This window comes from Colobus angolensis, unplaced genomic scaffold (assembly GCF_000951035.1).
Source record: "Colobus angolensis palliatus isolate OR3802 unplaced genomic scaffold, Cang.pa_1.0 Scaffold6, whole genome shotgun sequence".
NCBI lineage: Eukaryota > Metazoa > Chordata > Mammalia > Primates > Cercopithecidae > Colobus > Colobus angolensis.
In genome coordinates this window covers 5305943-5326379 of record NW_012119598.1, presented here as the reverse complement: position 1 = coordinate 5326379, position 20437 = coordinate 5305943, and the positions used below count along the sequence as shown (strand labels likewise).

The 20437-nt window shown below is 40.1% G+C and overlaps 1 protein-coding gene across 3 annotated transcripts in view; it reads right to left on the bottom strand.

The window, feature by feature from the left end:
• Positions 1-20437, bottom strand: part of CDYL (chromodomain protein, Y-like) — a 260878-nt gene that overhangs the window by 82193 nt on the left and 158248 nt on the right. The gene's annotated exons all lie outside the window — the stretch shown is intronic.

Genomic DNA, 20437 nt, shown 5'->3' with positions numbered 1-20437 from the left:
GCAGTTGGGTTTTCAGAGATCACAGGCTGCTCACAGGCAGAGCTTCCCACGAGGAGCACAGAGCAACAGTTCCTGCCGTGCACACAGTGGGGAAGGCCTCGCCAACCCTAACGCCAGCACTCAGCAGAAACACTGAATAACGTGCACATGTATACACAAAAAAGAAACGCTATAAAATAAAACTGACACACTGTAAATAAGAGGCTATGACTTATTAATAAAAAGCTCTTTCAAATCAGCAACGCCAACACAAAGAATACCCACCAAATTCTGAGTCAGCAGTTCATGGAAAAAACAAATACAAATGGCCAATAAATATGAGTAACATTTAACCTCACCACATTGAACCATTTTCTGCCTGTAAGGCCTACAGAGGTGTGAAGAAACACCTTTAACTGTCGAGAGTGTGAGTGGGAAGAGTTTCAGAGGGCACCTGAACGATGAGCACCGAAAAGTCTTAAAACAATCTTCCTCTATGGTTGAAACAATCTTCCTCTACGGTTTGGGAATGTAGCTAAGGAATGAACCCAAGGAAATAACTGAATGGTGGCTCAAAAGATGCACACATGTGTACCCAGGTACAGATAGGCAGAAGACAGGGACGAGAATGAACAAACAGGTGGCAGGAGGTGAAATCTGTGCAGCTGTGGCACATGTGACAGTGTGCCCTGTGGGATGCTCCTACTCTGCGGTTTCAAACCAGGCTCTCAGAGCCTATTCACGATAAAACACTTCACCACAGGAATGCTAAGCTTCCCTCATAAATTTCTTCAATAATGACAGAATTGTGTATTATCACATCCATTTATTCCTCAAGCAGGTGGGCAGAATTAAGGTACAGAAATCTCCGACAGTCATGTTTTCCAAAGTGTTAAATGTAAGTTAATGTTCTAACCAAATATAAAGGAGAAATGCTATGATTTAAGTTATTAACATGTGGATTTCTATCCATCCCATTAAAATATGCACAGAACAGTATCATCATTATCCCCGTCTTTCCTTCCCATAAGGACATCAAATACTACAGCAAAGAATGTCTCTCAGTACATACCTACGAAGATAGAAGAACAGCACATTGTTATTCTCTTCCTCCCCAATACGAGATTGGGAATTCTATGTGCATAAAAACTAAATACACCCCTTTTGCTAAAAGTCATAGTACTATTATCATATCTATCCACTTCTTTTCTTACATGGCCTTCCCAAATAAATAGTGATTTAAATATTTAAGAGCTTAAACCATTTATTCATGCTAAGAAGTGGGCAGTGGAAAAAAAAAAGGTTAAGCCATGTGGAAATTATACCGACACGTCCTATTTCTAGTGTTTTGTTCTAACAAGTGTAGAATGGTGTCTGGTACAAATATAACCACTTGCTTCTTTGTGTACTTGACAAATTACAAATTGAATCATATCTATAGATGTGTATTGTATAAACAGAACTTCTCCCACACAGCTGCTACAACTGAGAAGGAAAAACTATAAAAACATATTCGTAACAACTGTATTATTCTTCAGATACCTCAAAAGATAATAAAGCATTTGTTATTTCTCATTGACAACACAAACCAAAAATGTTAAACAGAAAGCTTGAAGAAACCATAAAGAAATTCCTGTTCTGAATCGGAATCACTGTTACTATGCTTTACTGTCTGTCTTTATTAAATGGATAGAGACAAAGATGAACTGTTCAGGAACTAAAAATAGATAAACTAGGATTTCTGAGGTTAAGAATTTTCTATCTGGTTCTATCTTCATAACAAAACGGCAAAGTTGGAAACTACAGTGTTATAGGCAAGCCTCCACATATCTTAAATTATAAAAAACTTTGCGGCTGGGCGCAGTGGCTCATGCCTGTAATCCTAGTACTTTGGGAGGCCAAGGTGTGTGGAACACCTGAGGGTCAGGAGTTCGAGACCAGCCTGACCAACATGGTGCAACCCTGTGTCTACTAAATACAAAAAAATTAGCTGGGCATGGTGGCGGAGAATCCTTGAACCTGGGAGGCAGAGGTTGCAGTGAGCCAAGACTGCGCGCCACTGCACTCCAGCCTGGGCAACAAGAGTGAAAACTGTCTCAAAACCAAAAAACTCTGCCAACACGTTTGCTTTTAAACCTAATGTACCACCCAAAAAAAAAAAAAAAAAAGCCAAATCAAAACACCAAGACATGCCTAAATTACATAGGTATGGAATTCACCTGGCACATAGAAAGCTCTTGGTGTAAAGGTATGACAGGTTTCACAGCTGCAATGTGATGATCACTCACAGAGAGGGTCCCTTAGTGTTGAAAAACTAAGCCCTCTGCTAACAAGAATGAGTATTTCCACCAGAGAAATAAAATCCACTCCAGAAATGCAGCAAAGCTGTTCCACAGCCCACAAAAGACTACTCAAACCACACACTGATATACTTGCGCACACATACTCAGACCAACGACAGACAGATAATGCATTTAGGAACCAGAATACAACAGCTCTGGTCAGAAACCCAAATTGCAACTCCTGCACAGAGATCCTGGGTGATGTTGTGGAGGCAGGACCTCTTCCAACCTCACAATGCAGGCTTCTAACAGCAAAACTGTCACAATGCCAATGCAGAATATTAGGGGTCAGTGGGAACTTAGCTTCCTTCAGCTATAACATGAATATCAGAAGAGGAGTGTCAGACAGACTAGGGGTACTGAGCAGTTTTTGTGAGAAAGCACCCCTTTGTATTTCTTCTAAAGCTCATCTAGGGGAGACTATTTAGGGTGGAGAGGACACGACCAAATATAAATTTTACACAAAATCCTAACCCACTAGAGTGAATCACAGATGCACAGTCAATATTTGCAGGCTCCAGGTTTGACACTAGCTTGAAGGTCTGCCACATGAGAGGCTGTGATGCTGAGACCCTTCAGTGTGTTGCAGGCTCCTAACCAGATGGATCCCAGAGTCTAGTTTCGCTAACTGCAATTTTTCATCATAGCAATATTTATTGAACCCCTATGTCTTGCTTTTGCTGAACAATTATAATCTGAAAATCCAAAATCCAAAATCCAAAATGCTCCAAAATCCAAAACTTTTTGGGGCAGCCTTGAAACCTGCCTACATTTTGAATGCACTTCCAATCCACACTAAAATCCAACAGCAGGGAGTGCAAGCCTTATGGGCTCAAGATGTTTGTCCACAATCCCTGACCAAAACATGGCTCACACACAAACTATGCAGACACAAGACTGACCCCTAGAAAGTCAGGCTAAAAGCAAGGGGGACAGCAGGTGACTGAAAAGAAAAAAATCAGTGCTCATTCAATGTAGAGAGGACAAGATACCTCAGCTTACACCCAGGCAAGTGACTTAAAACACAAATACACACACACTCCTAAAACAACAACAAAACTCAAAAAAAAGTAAAATCCTGAAAACAAAATACCAGGAAAAGCATGAGTCATACGCAAATTAGAATAGTCAATGGAAACTAAGTTTGCCTAGAATTTGGGTTTAGTAGAAAAGGATTTCACATCAACTATTTTAATGGTGCTTGAAACATTTTTAAAACCATGTTTACTGAACTAAAGGAAAATATGATGACAATGACTCAAATAGAAAATGCCAACAAATAAAAAGCATCTATCAAAATAAAAAAATAATTCTAGAGTTTAAAAATCCAATGATGGACTCAACACTAGATGTGAAATGGCAGAAGAACAAATCAGTGAACATTTGAGAGATCAACAGAACTTCTCTGAAAGACAGAGAGAAACAAAGATGTAAGAAAAACAGCCTCAGAGAGTGGGGAAACGACAACAGTGCAGACACACATGTAATGGGAATACCCTAAGGAGAGGAGAGGGGAGACAGAAGGAACAGAAACAGCATTTTAAGAAATAATGGCTGAAAACATTCCAAATAAAATGAAAGGCAATTATGTATAGGTCCAAGAAGCTCAACAAAGCCCACATAATATAAACACAAAGAGATTCTTAGACATATACTAAACTGGTAAAAGATAAAGATAAAAATCTTAAAACCAGCAAGAAAAACAATAATTCATAATTTATACAGGAACAAAAATATATACAAATATAATGGCTGACTTTTCATCAGAAATGATGGAGGTCAGAAAGCAGGAGAATGAATGACATACTCAAAGCACCAAAGGGAAAACAGTCAAGAATTCTATATTTAGCAAAACTATCCTTCAAAAATGAAGACAAGGCTAGGCACAGTGGCACGCACCTGTAGTCCAAGCTACTTGGGAAGCTGAGGTAGGAGGATCGCTTGAACCCATGAGTTCGAAGTTGCAGTGAGCTATGATCACATCATTGCACTCCAGCCTGTGCAATAGATCAAGACCCCACCTTACATCAATAAATGAAGGAATAAATTTTTAAAAGAAAAAAAATGAAAGCAAAATAAAGGTATTCCCAAATAAATGAAAATTTCTTGCCAACAGAGCTGCCTGACAGAAAGCATGAAGTCCTATAGGCTGAAAGGACTCCAAAAAGTAATGCAAAACCATGGGAAGAAGGGTAAAGCACTAGAAATGGGAAATATGTGAGTAAATACAGAAGACTACTTGAATATCCTTTCTTCTCTTGATTTCTTTAAATTACATAACATTGTATAAAGCATTAATTACAACATTACGCACATTTAACACACTCTGTATAATAAATATGAATAAATTACCAAAAAGGAGGGGGGAGGAGATGGAGAGATACGAAGCAAAGCTGATATACTGACTAGAATTAGGGTAGTATTAATCCCAAGTGGGCTGTGATAAATTAAAATGCATATTATAATCCCTAGAGCAATCAAGAAAATAATTCAAAGATTAAGTTTTAAAATTCAGAGAATATGGTACAGGCCAAAAAATAAAACAAACACATTTAACTAAGAGGCAGCAGGAAAGGATAAACTGACAACAGATAAACAGAAAAATAGCAAATTGACAAACTAAAACCAACCATATCAATAACTACATTAATTATGAAATAACTAAATACTCCTAACTAAATGCAGAAATTACTAGATCAAGGCCAGGCACAGTGGCTCACGCCTGTAATCTCAACACCCTGGGAGGCCAAGGTGAGTGGATCACCTGAGGTCAGGAGTTTGAGACCAGCCTGGTCAACACAGTGAAATCCCGTCTCTACTAAAAATACAAAAAATAGCTGAGCATGGTGGTGGGCGCGGGCAGTCCCAGTACTTGGGAGGCTGAGGCAGGAGAATTTCTTGAACCCAGGAGGCGCAGGCTGCAGTGAGCCGAGATTGCGCCACTGTACGCCAGCCTGGGTGACAAAGCAGGACTCCGTCTCGAAAAAAAAGAAAAATTTTCAGATAAGATTTTTTTAAAGCAACCATATGCTGTCCACAAGAGACACATTTTAGATTCTAAGACAAAAACTGGTAAAAAGTAAAAGGAGAGGAAAAAATATGACATGAAAACAATAATCATAAGAAGTGACTGTATGAGTATCAAACAAGACTTTTAGCCAATAAATATTACCACAGACAAAGATTTCATAATGGTAAAAGAGTCAGTATCTCAAGCAAGATGTAATAACTATGAATGTGTGTGTGTATGTATGATCCTCAAAATACATGAAGCAAAAACTGACAGAAATGAAAGAATATACAATTCTACATTTATAGCTGGATATTTCAATATCCCACTATCAGTAACTGATAGACCAAAACAGAAAGTCAGCAAAGATATACAAGACTTGAACACCGTCAACCAACTCACTCTGAAATTTACAGTCTGTCCAACAACGGAATACACATTCCTTCCAGGTGCACTCAGAACATTTACTACAGAAGACCAGAATGTCGGCCATAAAATAGGTCTCAGTAATGTTAAAAAGATTTAAGGCATATAAAAAGATCCTTATCTGGACACAAACTATCAAAAACTAAAGAGAAAATTATGTTTAATGGCCAAAATGGAATTAAATTAGAAATCAACAATTTTGGAAAGTCTCCAAAATTTAAAAATTAAAAAAAAAAACACTTCATAAAAAAAAACCCATCAGTCAAAAAAGAAAATATAGGGAAAATTAGAAAGTATTTAGAATTGTATGAAAATGAAACACATGAAAATTTTTGAAATGTAGCCAATGTAGTGCTTACAGAAAATTGTAGTTTTAAACATTTATGTCATAAAAGAAGTAAAAGAACCAATAACCTAATCTTCCTATTGAAGAAATAAGAAACAGATGGGCAAATTCAGCCCAAAGCAAGCAGGAGACAGGAAACAATAAAGATTCAAGTATAAATCAATTCAGCAGCAGCAACAATAAAACAGAAAAATATATCAAACCAAAAAATAAGTTATTTGAAAGCTTCAACAGAATTCAGCTCTTCACTAGACTGATCTTCCACCCAAAAAAAAGGAGACAGATGATACAAATAACCCATATCAGAAATGAAAGAGGAGACATCACTACTTACACCTGGCAGAAAGGAAGGAAACATGATATACTCTGAATAACTCTGAGTCAACAAATCAGGCAATTTAGATGAAATGCAAAAACTGCTAGGAAACCATAAGTTACCAAAATTGACTCCAGAAGAAAAGGAAATCAGCAAAATCTTTTTTACCAAAAAACAAAAAACAAAAAACCCCACAACAACCTACATAACAATATTCCTCATAAACAAATTCAGCAACATATAAACAGGATTGCGCACCATGACCACGCAGAGTTTATCCCAGGAATTCAGAGTTGGTTTCACATCAGAAACTCAATTAATGTAATGGATTACAGGACAAAAACCACACGATCATCTCAATAGTCACTGACAAAGCATTTAATAAAATCCAACACCCCTTCATGACCAAAACTCTCAACAAATTAGAAATAAAAGAGAACGTTCTCCACTTGATAAGGAAATCTACAAAAACCCTACAGCTAACACATACTTAATGTGAAAGACTGAAGATGTTTCCCCAAAGATCCCAGGAAAGAAGTAAGGATGATCATTCTCAGCACTCCAGTTGTCCATTGTATTGCAGATTCTTGGTAAAGAAAAAGACAAAATCCATATTGATTGGAAAGAAGTAAAACCGTCCTTATTCACAGATGGTATGATCCAGTATGCAGGAAGAAATTAAGAAATTTTTTTTGAAAAACTGAAAATAAATGAGTTTAGCAAGGCTTGGATTTGCTTTAATATACTCCAGAAACAACAAAACATTAGAAATGAAAAGTGGGTCATATTTACAGTTACAAGTATTTTAAAACAAACAAAAAAGGGTATCTGTGAAAAATTATCGATGAAACACTAATGGCAAAATATTCTAATTGTTAATGCTAGGTGACTGATGATGAGTTCACAAGAATTTGTTATACTTATCTGTGACAGAAATTTGAAGCTTTTCATGATAGCTTGAAAATAAAACCAAACTAGAGGATCAATTTAGTTCCTTTTTTTCCTTCTCTCTGGAAATAATGGTGTAAAATTTTGAGAATCCATTCCCTTGACTGTTTGGTAGAACACAGCCGTGAACTCTCTGGGCGTAGCATGGGGGTAGAGGGCAAAATGAGAGGGTGTAGATTATTAACTCATTCATTTCTTGAATGGTCTCCTACTCTTTTTTAGTCAATCTGGTTGGGTATTTCTAGAAAACTGCTTATATTCTAAGTATTATACAGTAAGTCCTCTATCTTTGATAGGTTCTTGGAAACTGTGACTTCAAGCAAAATTATTTATAACACAACCATTTTTCCCCTCATCAACATTATAATAAAATGACACTGAAGGAAATGATCTTATTCAAGGACTTGCCATTGTCTTTTCACTTAAAGTAGCAGTTTCCAAGAACTTACTGATGACGTTAAGTGAGGACTTACTATAATATCTCATACTTGCTGGCATGCAGTTGTTTGTAGTCTTTTAAAAATACTTGTTGTTCCTGTAGATGTAACCTTCTTTTCATTCCTAATGTTTTAATCTTCTTTCTTGTACTTGATAAACTGTCACTTTAAAAAAATAAATAAATAACCACTTTTGCACTTGTCTCCTCTCAACTATATCCTTGTTTTGGAATTAATTTCTGTTATTCTCTGTAACACTCTTAAAGAAAACAAAGAAAAACATCTCTTTTCCTTTAACTTTACTCACTCTTCTTTCTGATTTTTCATTTGGGTACTTGACGGACTCCACAATTTCGACAACCACTCTTAATTCCAGTTTGTTTTCTTCATTGGCCCACATGTTATATTGAATTCAAATTTCCAAAATGCATAAAATTAGAAATTCAGTTTCTAATCTAACAATTGTGATCAGATAACACAGTATGATATAAATGTGTTTTTTGTTGATACTAACTGCTTTCTGGTCTAGTGTGTAAAGAAATTTGAATGTCTTGTATTTTAAAAGAATTTATCTCATTATTAAAGGTAAGGTTCTTTATGTCCACTTAAACAAAACTGTAGCTGTTCAAATTTTCTGATCTTTGTAATTTCTCATCAATCTACTAGTTACTTACAGAGAAGTCATTCAACAACCGACACTGACTATAGATCTAAAATTATGTTGCCTTTGCCTTAACTATTTTGAAACTATGCTACCAAAAGCAAACAAGTTTAAAATCACTTTATCTTCATGGAGAACTATTCGTTTTATCAATGTACAATGACCACCTTCATCTTCTTTCCTCCTTAAAATTATGTTTATTCCAAACTGATCATCTCTGATCTTTACCTGAAATTTAATCCTTTTTTAGCTATTGGGATTACAAACACATTTTATCTGTATTTATTTTGACCATTTCATTCTATACTCTTTGTGAGAAACAAATGCTTGTTACTTGGTGCTACAAGAAAATAGCACTTGAACATAAATTTCCTTTTCTCAGCAAGGCAATTTTTACTTCTATAGAAGGGTGTGACTCACAGATGGAGCAGTGGCGAGAGCACACCTGGACAAGGAAGGGGAACGGGTTCTTCTTCCTGATGCAGGCAGCCCTTACTGCTGTGTCATTCTCCTGTTGGCTAGGGTTGGACCGCACAGTCTAAGCTAATCCCCACTGGCTATTTTAAAGACAGAAGGGGTATGAGCCGGAGTGGTGGGATGAGTAGTTCAGTGGGAAGGGCGGTTACAGAACAGGTGACCCAGGATGATTCAGGTCAGAGCCGGTGACCAGGGGTGACTCAAGATGGAGCAGGTGACCAGGCGTGACTCAAGACAGAACAGGTGACCAGCGGTGACTCAGGATGGAGCAGGTGGTCAGAGGAACAGATGTGAACTACTGACTAGAACTGGCAGGAAAGTTGTTCACTGAAACTAGAGGCAAGGGGGCAAAGAGAACCAGGAAGTTAAACTTTAAATTGGAGAATCAAAGAATAAAAGAGCTGAACATACTGACATACTGATTCTTTGAAGAGAAACTTGGAGTTCACTCCATCTAACACTCTTGCTTTTTCTATAGTTCTTTGGCTCTTCCTTCCTATAATTTGTAATTTTCAGTTGTTATCCTTACAGCGTTAGCATGTGTGTTAGTTCATTTTCACGTTGCTGCTAAAGACATACCCAAAACTGAGAACAAAAAGAGGTTTAATTGGATTTACAATTCCACATGGCTAGGGAGGCCTCAGAATCGTGGTGGGAGGTGAAAAGCACTTCTTACATGGTGACCGCAACAGAAAAATGAGGGAGAAGCAAAAGCAGAAACCCCTGATAAACCCATCAGATCTCGTGAGACTTACTGTCACAAGACAGCATGAGAAAAACTGGCCCCCACGATTCAATTACCCCCTCGCTCTGGGTCCCTCCCTCAACACGTGGGAATTCTGGGAGGTATAATCCAAGCTGAGGTTTGGGTGGGGACACAGCCAAACCATATGAGCATGCTTATCTATTAAAATCTAAAGTTATTTCCTTCCCTCCCAAATAATAAAAGGACAAGATAAAACATTACTCCTGATCACCTATCTTCTTGTTGCTACAAATTTTAGTTGATAAAATGTTCCCCAATTTTATCAAAATTAGTATTACTGTTTCGTACAACTAATACAACTAATGTGGTTTAGATATACCTGCCATCTCCCATTTCCTTGCTCACCAATCATCTAAACGCCATTCCGAGTTCAATTTCTTTCTTTTTGAAGAATATCCTTTGTGATCTTTTTAGCAAGAGTCCCACAGTGGTAAAAATTTCAGATGTTTAAATGTTTGAAAGTGTCCATTTCATTTTGCTTCTTGAATCATATTTTACATTAGTAAAGTATTCTAGGTTGGCAGTTACATTCTCAGCTCCATCTTCATATTTCTAAGATTACCGTGGAAATCCAGTCAGTGTCATTGCAGGCCCTCAGGCAATCCCTCTTTCTCCCTCTGTGCCTTCAACATCTTCTACTTTACCTTTGAGGGTCTGTACTTTCTAATAATATAGGTCTGAATTCAATTTGCTAGGGTTTTAGCATGTTTCAACTTGAGGATTTTATCAGGGCCTCTCTTGTCTCCTGAGAAACTAATTTTACTTAAATTGGACCTTCTTGTGCTTGAGACAAGGTCTTGGGTCCCAAATGAGGAAAGGATATGGGATACAGGTTTATTCCAATGCAGGCATTAAAAACTCAGCCAATTTGAAATCAGCTTTTTATTAAATATGTCTTGGCTTCTGCACGGAATATGTCTTACGTGCTTATAAAAATTTGCAAAAGGGTATGTATTTTCTTGATTAAGTATGTTCATAGAACAAAATGGCTTTCTAGGAACAACTCTTCATAATCTCACACTCATGGGAAATACCATTTTGCAACAGGAACCAGTTGCATCAAAGCCAGGATCTCTTAGAGAAGAATGCCACCAAATGCAAATGTCAATACCTAGTTACCTGTTAATTCCTTTGGAAGGACATTCTTTTTGAGTGTAAAGTGTCCTTTTTTTAATTCCAAAAGAACAAGACATTATGTGACTCTATTTTTTCTATTTTTGCTATGAAAAGCAAGGCAAATAAGCGGAAGAGACAGTCTTTTTAAAAATAATTATTTCAGATTCAGGGACTACATGTACAAGTGTGTTACAGTGGTATAATATATAAAGCTGAGGTTTGGGCTTCTAGTGAACCCATTACTCAAACAGTGAACACAGTACCCAACAAGTAGTTTTTTCAACCTTTGATCCCCTCCCTCCCTCCGTTTTGGAGACCCCAGTGTTTACTGCTCCTATCTTTGCATCCATGCGTATCCACTGTTTAGTTCCCACTTATATGTGAAAACGTGGTATTTGATTTTTGGTTTCTGCATTAATTCACTTCGGATAACGGCCTTCAGCTGCATCATGTTGCTGCAAAGAACATGATTTCATTCTTTTTTATGGGAGTATAGTATTCCATGGTGTACATGTACCACATCTTCTTTATCCAGTACACTGTTGAAGGCACTTAAGTAGATTCCATGATTTTGCTATTGTGAACAGTGCTGCAATAAACATACATATGCAGGTGTCTTCCTGACAGAACAATTTCTTTTTTATTTAGGTAGATACCCAGTAGAGGGAGTGCTGGGTCAAATGACAGTTCTAATTTTAGTTCTTTGAGAAAGGGAAGAGACATTCTTAACAAAGTGAACCACCTAGATAATTACTGCCATAGAGTTTCTCTTTGAAGCTACAAAATAGGAAATAGTCTAGGAATTACAAAATAAGAATAAGCAACTTAATTAACTGTTCTAAAGTATTTTATGTGAAAAGGTTGTAGACCTAGCACACTAATAGCTGTAGTGGGCATTCACCTTAACAGCCCCCAAAGGTAGGGAGCTTTGAGATCATTGTTTATTAGATCACGTTTACAGCTCTTTCAGAGGTTGTTACTTTTAAGGAATACTCTTTTAATAAATATCACAATATTTATTATTTACAATGGGTTTTATGTTTATATGGCTCAGGTAAAAATTACTCTCCACAAAAGAAAGAAGTTGTAGGGTGAGCTGTCACCAGGCAGAGCTGATGGCTACATCATGGGCTTGAAGCTTACTTTATAGGCTTAAGCCATGGTCAGAATTAACTCATCCCACCCCCTCAAAAAAGAACAAAAATACCTCCGGTGAAATAGCAGCACTTTCCTCTCTCTCTTTCAAACAAATATTTCTTTCAGAGGTAAAACCTACAGACTATGCCAAGGGATCGGGGCGATTACAGGAAAGGAGAGGACTTGTTACTTTTCTTTTTCTTTTTTCTTTTTTTTTTTTTGAGACGGAGTCTTGCTCTGTCTCCCAGGCTGGAGTGCAGTGGCCGGATCTCAGCTCACTGCAACCTCCGCCTCCCGGGTTTATGCCATTCTCCTGCCTCAGCCTCCCGAGTAGCTGGGACTACAGGCGCCCGCCACCTCGCCCGGCTAGTTTTTTGTATTTTTTAGTAGAGACGGGGTTTCACCGTGTTAGCCAGGATGGTCTCGATCTTCTGACCTCGTGATCCGCCCGTCTCGGCCTCCCAAAGTGCTGGGATTACAGGCTTGAGCCACCGCGCCCGGCCGTTACTTTTCTTTTCTTTTTTTTTTAAGATGGAGTCTTGCTCTGTCGCCCAGGCTGGAGTGCAGTGGCCGGATCTCAGCTCACTGCAAACTCCGATTCTAGGGTGTTTTGTTTATTTATGTAGGATGTTGAAACAGCAACAGAACCTGGCACACACAGAGACCTGCACAATGCCCTCAGGAGCAAGACATCCAGGAGTCTGACAATTCTTTTTGTTTCTGGTTTCTGGGGAGCGGGGGTCGGGGAGCAGGCAGGGTACCTTTACTTCCTGTTTATGACCAGGGCTATGAATTTATAAAAATGGCTATGTGATTGACTGGGGAATGTACACTTTGTGTTGGATGCTGGATTTTAGGGAGATGGTCATGGGTCTTTATAACTTAACCAGATCCATGCACATCATAACCAAGGTGCTTGGAGAAGCCAAACTGCATAAGGACAAACAAGAAGCAGAGAGTCACTCTGTACCAAGCACATGTAAAGAGACAGATACGGTACCGCACAATGGCAACCAAGTGGACTCCGCGACAGCTTCCAAGGGCATCAAGAAGCACAGCTTTTAAAATCTACTCTCTTTAAGGAGCAATCCCACAAAGTTAAGGTATCTCCAACATATAAAAATATTGTGACAGCTCTACTCATGAAAACACATCCTCGGACATCACATTAGACACGGACTGTGCCTTAGGATTTGGGTTTCCATTTCCTGTCCTCCGAGTCTCTTCCCCCTACTTCTTGAGAAAAGGCAGACCATCATGGCCCCTCAAAAAACATCTGGCGCAGGGAAGTGGAGCTCAACACGGTCAAAGACAGCATCTCCAGCTGTCATCTGGCGCAGGGAAGTGGAGCTCAAACACGGCCAAAGACAGCATCTCCAGCTCTGTCATCTGGCGCAGGGAAGTGGAGCTCAAACACGGCCAAAGACAGCACCTCCAGCTCTGTCATCTGGCGCAGGGAAGTGGAGCTCAACACGGCCAAAGACAGCATCTCCAGCTCTGTCATCTGGGTGGCCACAAAAGCCACTTGGGGCAGGTGCCACTCCCACGTTCAGTAAGAAGTCCTGGGGCCACCTCCTCCCCAGCCACCAGCCTGGCCCTGAGACAACTTATGCCCACAGCTAATGACCCCCTTTGCACCTTAGTGCCTTTCAGGCCTGGGTGCACATCCAAGAGAATGGTAACCTAAGCATCACTGTATACGCCATAAGTACACATAATCAGAAAGGACACAGAGAGGCTTCCCTAATATTTTGCTCATAGCATCACATTCTTCATTGACAATTATGTTTTAACTGTTCTATATTTTCAGATCCTCTGCATTAAATAAGTAACTGCTGTTGATGAACTAATCTCACTTTCTATACTGTTTTGATTATTGGTATGATGGCTAATACTGTCAACTTCATTGGATTGAAAGATACAAAGTATTAATCTTGGGTGTGTCTGGGTGGGTTTTGCCAAAAGAGATTAACATTTGAGTCAATGGGCTGGGGAAGGCAGATCTACCCTTAATCTGGTGGGCACCATCTAATCAGTTGCCTGTGAATATAAAGCAGGCAGAAAAACAAAAGGAGAGACTGACCTAGCCTCCCAGTCTACATCTTTCTCCATGCTGGATGTTTCCTACCCTTGAACACTGGACTCCAAGTTCTTCAGTATGGGGACTCAGAATGGCTCTTCTTGGCTTCTACCTTCTCAGCTTGCAGATTGGCTATTGTGGGACCTTGTGATTGTGTAAGTTAATACTTAATAAACTCCTATATATATTATTTATATTATATATGATATAATATATAATACATGCATAATATGATACCTAATATATGCATAATATATTATACATTATATATATCTACGTGTATGTGTGTGTGTGTGTATATATCCTATTAGTTCTGTCCCTCTAAGAGAATCCTAATACAATTACTAACAAGCTCCCTAACTGGAGACTCACCTCCCATATGTTAGCACCCGCATGCTACACTATTAGGAGCTTCACCATAGTAGTTGGGAGGATGGGGAGGGAAGGAAGGAGGGAGTGAGGGGAATATGGATGGCAAGAACCGGCAGTAACAATCATATCCATCACACAAATGTAACGAAACATTAACACTAAAGTCACAGTTCAAAAGTTTTTCTTTTGCTGGAAGTATAAACTTATTCTTAAGATCCTTATGAACTGTGTTTGTGTTGACAAAAGTCATCCCACCAGTCTAGCCCCGAGGCAGTCACTCAGAGCTGTCTGCCTGCAGCCAGGAGAGGTGGTGCCAGCAAACAGATGCCCTTATTCATCAAACATCTAAGTTAGCAAGCACTCTGTAAGTGGGGTATCTAAAGAGAGAATTATCTCCTAAGTAAGGCAGAGTCCCGAAAACGCAAGTGTGCAGAACTAGCTCTCATCGAAATAATCTTATTATCTAAAGACAGAATCCACAGTAAAAATTCCCTTTCATGGGACGGTCAAAGGCAAGGCTGCCACCCTTAAACTGGGCTTTCCTTACAGAGGGAGTGAGTGTGGTTGTGCTCTGGAGACCACTGTTGGCTCTGCCAGGGGACCGTGGCCAGGACATAACTGCATCTGCTTCTTCGTCTGTGATGCAAGGGCAACCGACTCAGGACTGAGGAGGTCTAAGCCAGGCACGCAGGGCAGCTGAACCACCTACACAAAGGCAAGTGATCCGCAGTGACCGTTACTGGAAAAGAAAGACTGCAAGTAGAAGCACACAGCTCACAGAATCGAGCTCATACTAGAAAGAAAATGTCGCTGTTTGCTGTAATCCAAGGACAGGTTTGCTCCACAGAACATGTCTCTGCCGTGTGACTCACTGAAAATATCACACAACAGAAAGCATGAAGGAAAGCTTAGTAAGAGAACTGCCAGTCACCAAACCAGCAATGAAATCTTCCCATGAAAAAGGCTTAAAGAAGTAACAAATCAGTAAAGTGTGTACAAACGATTCTAGCGCTAGGACCACTCCAAAAGCATGTATACTCTCACAAGCCCATCAGTCAGGAACAAGCCCAGAATGAGCAGAGACCCCTGCAGGGAGCCAACATTTAACCTGGGTAACATTTGCCCAGTTTTTATGTGGCAACCACTGTTTTAAGCTCTTTATCTCTGTTAACTCATTTAATTCCTGCAAAACCCTGTGAGAGATATCATTTCTGTCCTCCCCTTTTTCCAGAGGAGGAACTGGGGCACAGAGGTTAAGTTACTCTGTCAAGAGAGCAGTAACTGGAAGAGCTGGATTCAAACTCACACAGTCTAATAGTCTCATTCAAGTCTACACTCTCCACCTTCAAGCTGACAGCCTTACATTGCAGGTCTGTACATCAATATTGCAAGATTTGCAACATATCCTTGAATTTAAAACAAAACAAAAGGCAGGTCACAGGAAAGCATGAATACGCACGCCAACCAAGAGAGACTGCCCAGACAGGCTGGCCAGGGTGGCGCTCAGTCCCGTGGTTTGGGCTGTGTGGTGCTGGGCAGGTTCCTTAAGCTCCGTGAGCTCTGGTTTGCTCATCCAGGAGGCTGGATGGCTGGACAATAGTAGTACTGACCCTCAGAGGGCTGCTGTGACAAGTAGTGGAAGAGTTTGGGTGTGAAACATTTTAGTGCCTGACACCTGCCAAAACTGTACTTATGTTTGCCATTATTACATGTCAGTAAGGTAGTAACCTAGAAGAATAATCAAAACAAACGGTGGTTAGGGCCGGGCGCGGTGGCTCAAGCCTGTAATCCCAGCACTTTGGGAGGCCGAGACGGGCGAATCACGAGGTCAGGAGATCGAGACCATCCTGGCTAACACGGTGAAACCCCGTGTCTATTAAAAATGCAAAAAACTAGCCGGGCGAGGTGGCAGTGCCTGTAGTCCCAGCTACTCGGGAGGCTGAGGCAGGAGAATGGCGTAAACCCGGGAGGCGGAGCTTGCAGTGAGCCAAGATCTGGCCACTGCACTCCAGCCTGGGCGGCAAAGCGAGACTCCGTCTTAAAAAAAAAAAACAAAAAAAAACAAACAGTGGTTTAGTACTGAGTCTTAGATTTTTCCCTGAATTTCCCTTCCTCTTTACTGCTTGAATTTTTCTAGGAAAATATGTAGTTTTCAAAATACAACCCAAAAAAATCTATTTAAAGCCTCACTTTGGACAAGAAGTATATTTTAAGGTAAAAGGAAATGAAAGAAAGTGGATGAATATGGCTCCTAGCTGAACTTCTTGCATTCAGAAATAAGCACAATTTTGAAGGGCAAGGAAAATAAGCAAAGGAGGCAGAGCCTTGGGCTGGTGCAAAACAGAAGCTTAAGTCAACGGGACAAGATGGGGTGCGGGGTGGTGGCGGGTAGGAAAACCTTTAGGCTGAAAGGATACACTCCGACTTGGCAAATCCACGTCTTTAAATCACTATTTCAGCAAAGAGGTGGTTTCTTCTTCTAAACAGGCATAATGAGAATGAGCAAAAGCTGACTTAATTTCTTTAGCAAGGGCTGAAGGAGCACAGCAATCATCAGATAATTCCGTGTAAAGTTAAATGGAAGACCTGGGTCACGTCTTAATTCAACAGAGCTTTCTGAGAAGCACAGGGCAAGAAACAACATTATGTCCAATGACAGATTGTATTGAAACAGACAGAAGGGATGCATAAACAGGTGGCTGTGAGCACAGGTCACGCCCTGGAGACTTGCCCATTAGGAGACTTTTAGAAAGCACCCACACACCGAACCAGCAACAAAGTCTTCAACAATCTACCTGTTCTGAAGGGACTTCAAAGGCTTACAAAGCTACAAAGACCTTATGTTTGCTAAAGCGTGAGTTATCAGCAAAAGGCAGAGTCTAGTAAGAGTCCCTTAGACTTATTTCTCAAGAATTTCAGCATATTTTGCCCCACATAGGGAAGTCCTCCCTAGAGTAACATTTGCAACTGCTCTTAAATTTGATGTTTACTCTCGTGTATATAAAAACACAGTTCTTATGTAAAACTTTTCACCAGAAATTGGGTCATTCTGAAATACTTTTGGGAAGGATGTCTGAATGCAAAACTTTTTTTTTTAAGTTCTGGTGATGTTTGGTGGTGATGGTTGATTATCAGTGTGAATGTATTTAATGCCAGCGAACTGTACACAAAAAAATGGTTAAAATGGCAAACTCTGTCACATATATTTTATCAATTAAAAAACCCAATTTTTACAATGAAAAAAGCCTGCTTTTCTGATTATAAAAGGCCACTAACTGTAACACTCAACCACAAATGACCACTGAAAAATGGAGGAAAGTTGCCTTTCTCTTAAGCTGACTTCTCTCACCTCTGTGGACTTCCCCTGGCTGGCTGAGAAAGGAACTGCCAGGGATTCAGGCCCACATTAAAAATCCTATGCGACAGCCATGGACAAAAATATCCTGACTATACTTATCAGGTTAGGTTAGCGTTTCTCTCTCAAATTAGTGAGGAAATGTGCAAGAATTGTTAATTAATGATTCTATTATCTTCTTGACTTTTCCAATGAGGTGTAAAAGACTTCATCAAGTTCTACCTGCCCCAAGCTGAGCTCCTGAAGTTCCCCCAGGGCCCCAAGCTACTCCATCTCAGTCTTCCCCATCAGAGTTCCTGCTGGGGCCATCCTGGGCTCTCCTCTTTCTTTCCTACCCAGGTTCAGTCTTTGCAGAATTCACGCATTTCTCGCTCTTCCCGTTGCCATCACCCAGGCCCACAAGGCCCACATCACCACTGTTCTGGCCCCAACGGTCATAACAGCGTCCTCACAGCTGTTCCCCTGCTTCTACCCTGATGCCCTCAGGCTGCCTGGCACAACCGAAAGGTCCCATGGACATGTGTGGGCTGCCCCTCTGGCCCTCGTTGCCTTCCCTCCTCTCCAGACATGACTGGGCTCTGTCTCATTCAGGGCCTGTGCACTTCCATGGCCTCTGCCTACAAAGTCCTGTCCACAATCATCTATCCAGCCGACCTCTTCACTTCACTCAGGCCTCTACTCAAAGGTCGCTTTCTCAGTGACACTAATACCCCAATGATCCAACCTAAAATGTCAAACCTTATTCCAACTCTTCATACCCCCTCTCTGCTTTACTTTTTCTCCTTATCATTTATCACAGTCTGACACATTTTATGATCTCATTTGATGCCCCTCTCCTCTCCTAGAAGGCTGGAACTTTTGTTTGTTTTATTCACTGCTGTACCCTGGTGTTTTTAGATATCTGTGCTGTGACCACAAAGGAGGCACATTTGCTGAGCATGTGAGATCCCTATAATCTATATGAATCATGTGGGCCAGATCTTAATACTTTTCATGTGTCACAAGTTAAATTGTAATTCTTTTTTTCTAACTGCCTGGGGTATGCATTTAGCCAGACTCAACCTTGGCAACAAATGGACAGTGAGCATAAAAACTATGTCTGAGCATGAGACGCCCAGTACTGAGCTTGACCGTGACCAGGCAAGGGTTCTAAAGCCTACCCACTCTGCACGCTGAAAGCTACATTTTTCTAACTGCAGGTGGAGACCCTTTAGTGTGTCATAAAATCATTTCATTAAATAGCCTTTCCTAAAACGAGCCAGAACAGGAGTGTGTTGACCATAGTTAGGTCAGTATTCCATGAAGCTTTTCAACTTATATGCTTACGTGTAGATTGTGATGTAAACTACATTTTCAACTGTGGGCTACGGTCAAGCAAACTTTTTGAGATAAAAGATCCACAAATAACTTTCATATGAATTTGTGATTTCCCTGGTCCTTCCACCAAACAGAAAAAAAAAAACAAACTGTGTGAAAAATCGTGGGTGCATGTTTGCAACTTTCTAGGTTGAGAATCTTCTTAGCACGTTCCAGAAGGGACCCTGGGCTTAAACAGCTTAAACACGGCTGATAAAAATTAGCTGGGTGGTGGCATGCGCCTGTAATCCCGGCTACTCCAGAGGATGAGGGGGGAGGGTCCCTTGAGCCCAGGAGTTCGAGGTTGCAGTGAGCTGTGATCATGACTCTGATCACATCACTGCACTCCAGTCTGGGCAACAGAGCAAGTACTCATCTCCAAAAAAATTAAAATTTTAAACTGTTTGATGGGAGGATATTAATAGAGAAAAGGATCAATTATCTTTCACTTTACTTGAAAGGGTTAAATACTGGGCTTTCACACATGCACACGTACGTTTATTACGGCACTATTCACAATAGCAAAGACTTGGAACCAACCCAAATGCCCATGAATGATAGACTGGATTAAGAAAATGTGGCACATATACACCATGGAATACTATGCAACTATAAAAAAAAAAGGATGAGTTCATGTCTTTTGTAGGGACATGGATGAAGCTGGAAACCATCATTCTCAGCAAACTATCACAAGGACAGAAAACCAAACACCGCATGTTGTCACTCACAGGTGGAAATTGAACAATGAGAACACTTGGACACAGGAAGGGGAGCATCACACACCAGGGCCTGTTGTGGGGTGGGGGGAGCAGGGAGGGATAGCATTAGGAGAAATACCTAATGTAAATGACGAGTTAATGGGTGCAGCACACCAACAGGGCACACGGATACATACGTAACAAACCTGCACGTTGTGCACATGTACCCTAGAACTTAAAAGTACAATAAAAAAAAAAAAATACTGGGCTTTCATTGGTTCTCTTTTTAGAATCCATTGCAGATCTATTAATTTATATAAACCATCCTCCAATCTATCTATACAGTCAATCTAAAATCCGAAGCATATTATCCAGGAAATAATTATTGCTCTCATTTTATCCTAAAGCAACCTTGTCTAGACATAAGACTATTTCTAGAATTCCAACACTTGATAAGGAAGCTCATATTGACTCTATTCATATATTTCATTATTACAACCGGATTGAGTTGAATTCCAACCTTAGCCCTGACTCTCAACATGAGTCTTGGCTGACAATGATCAGGGGCCGCCTCAGACTTCTTCCTTTAATCTTACCTAACTCTTTACACTTCTA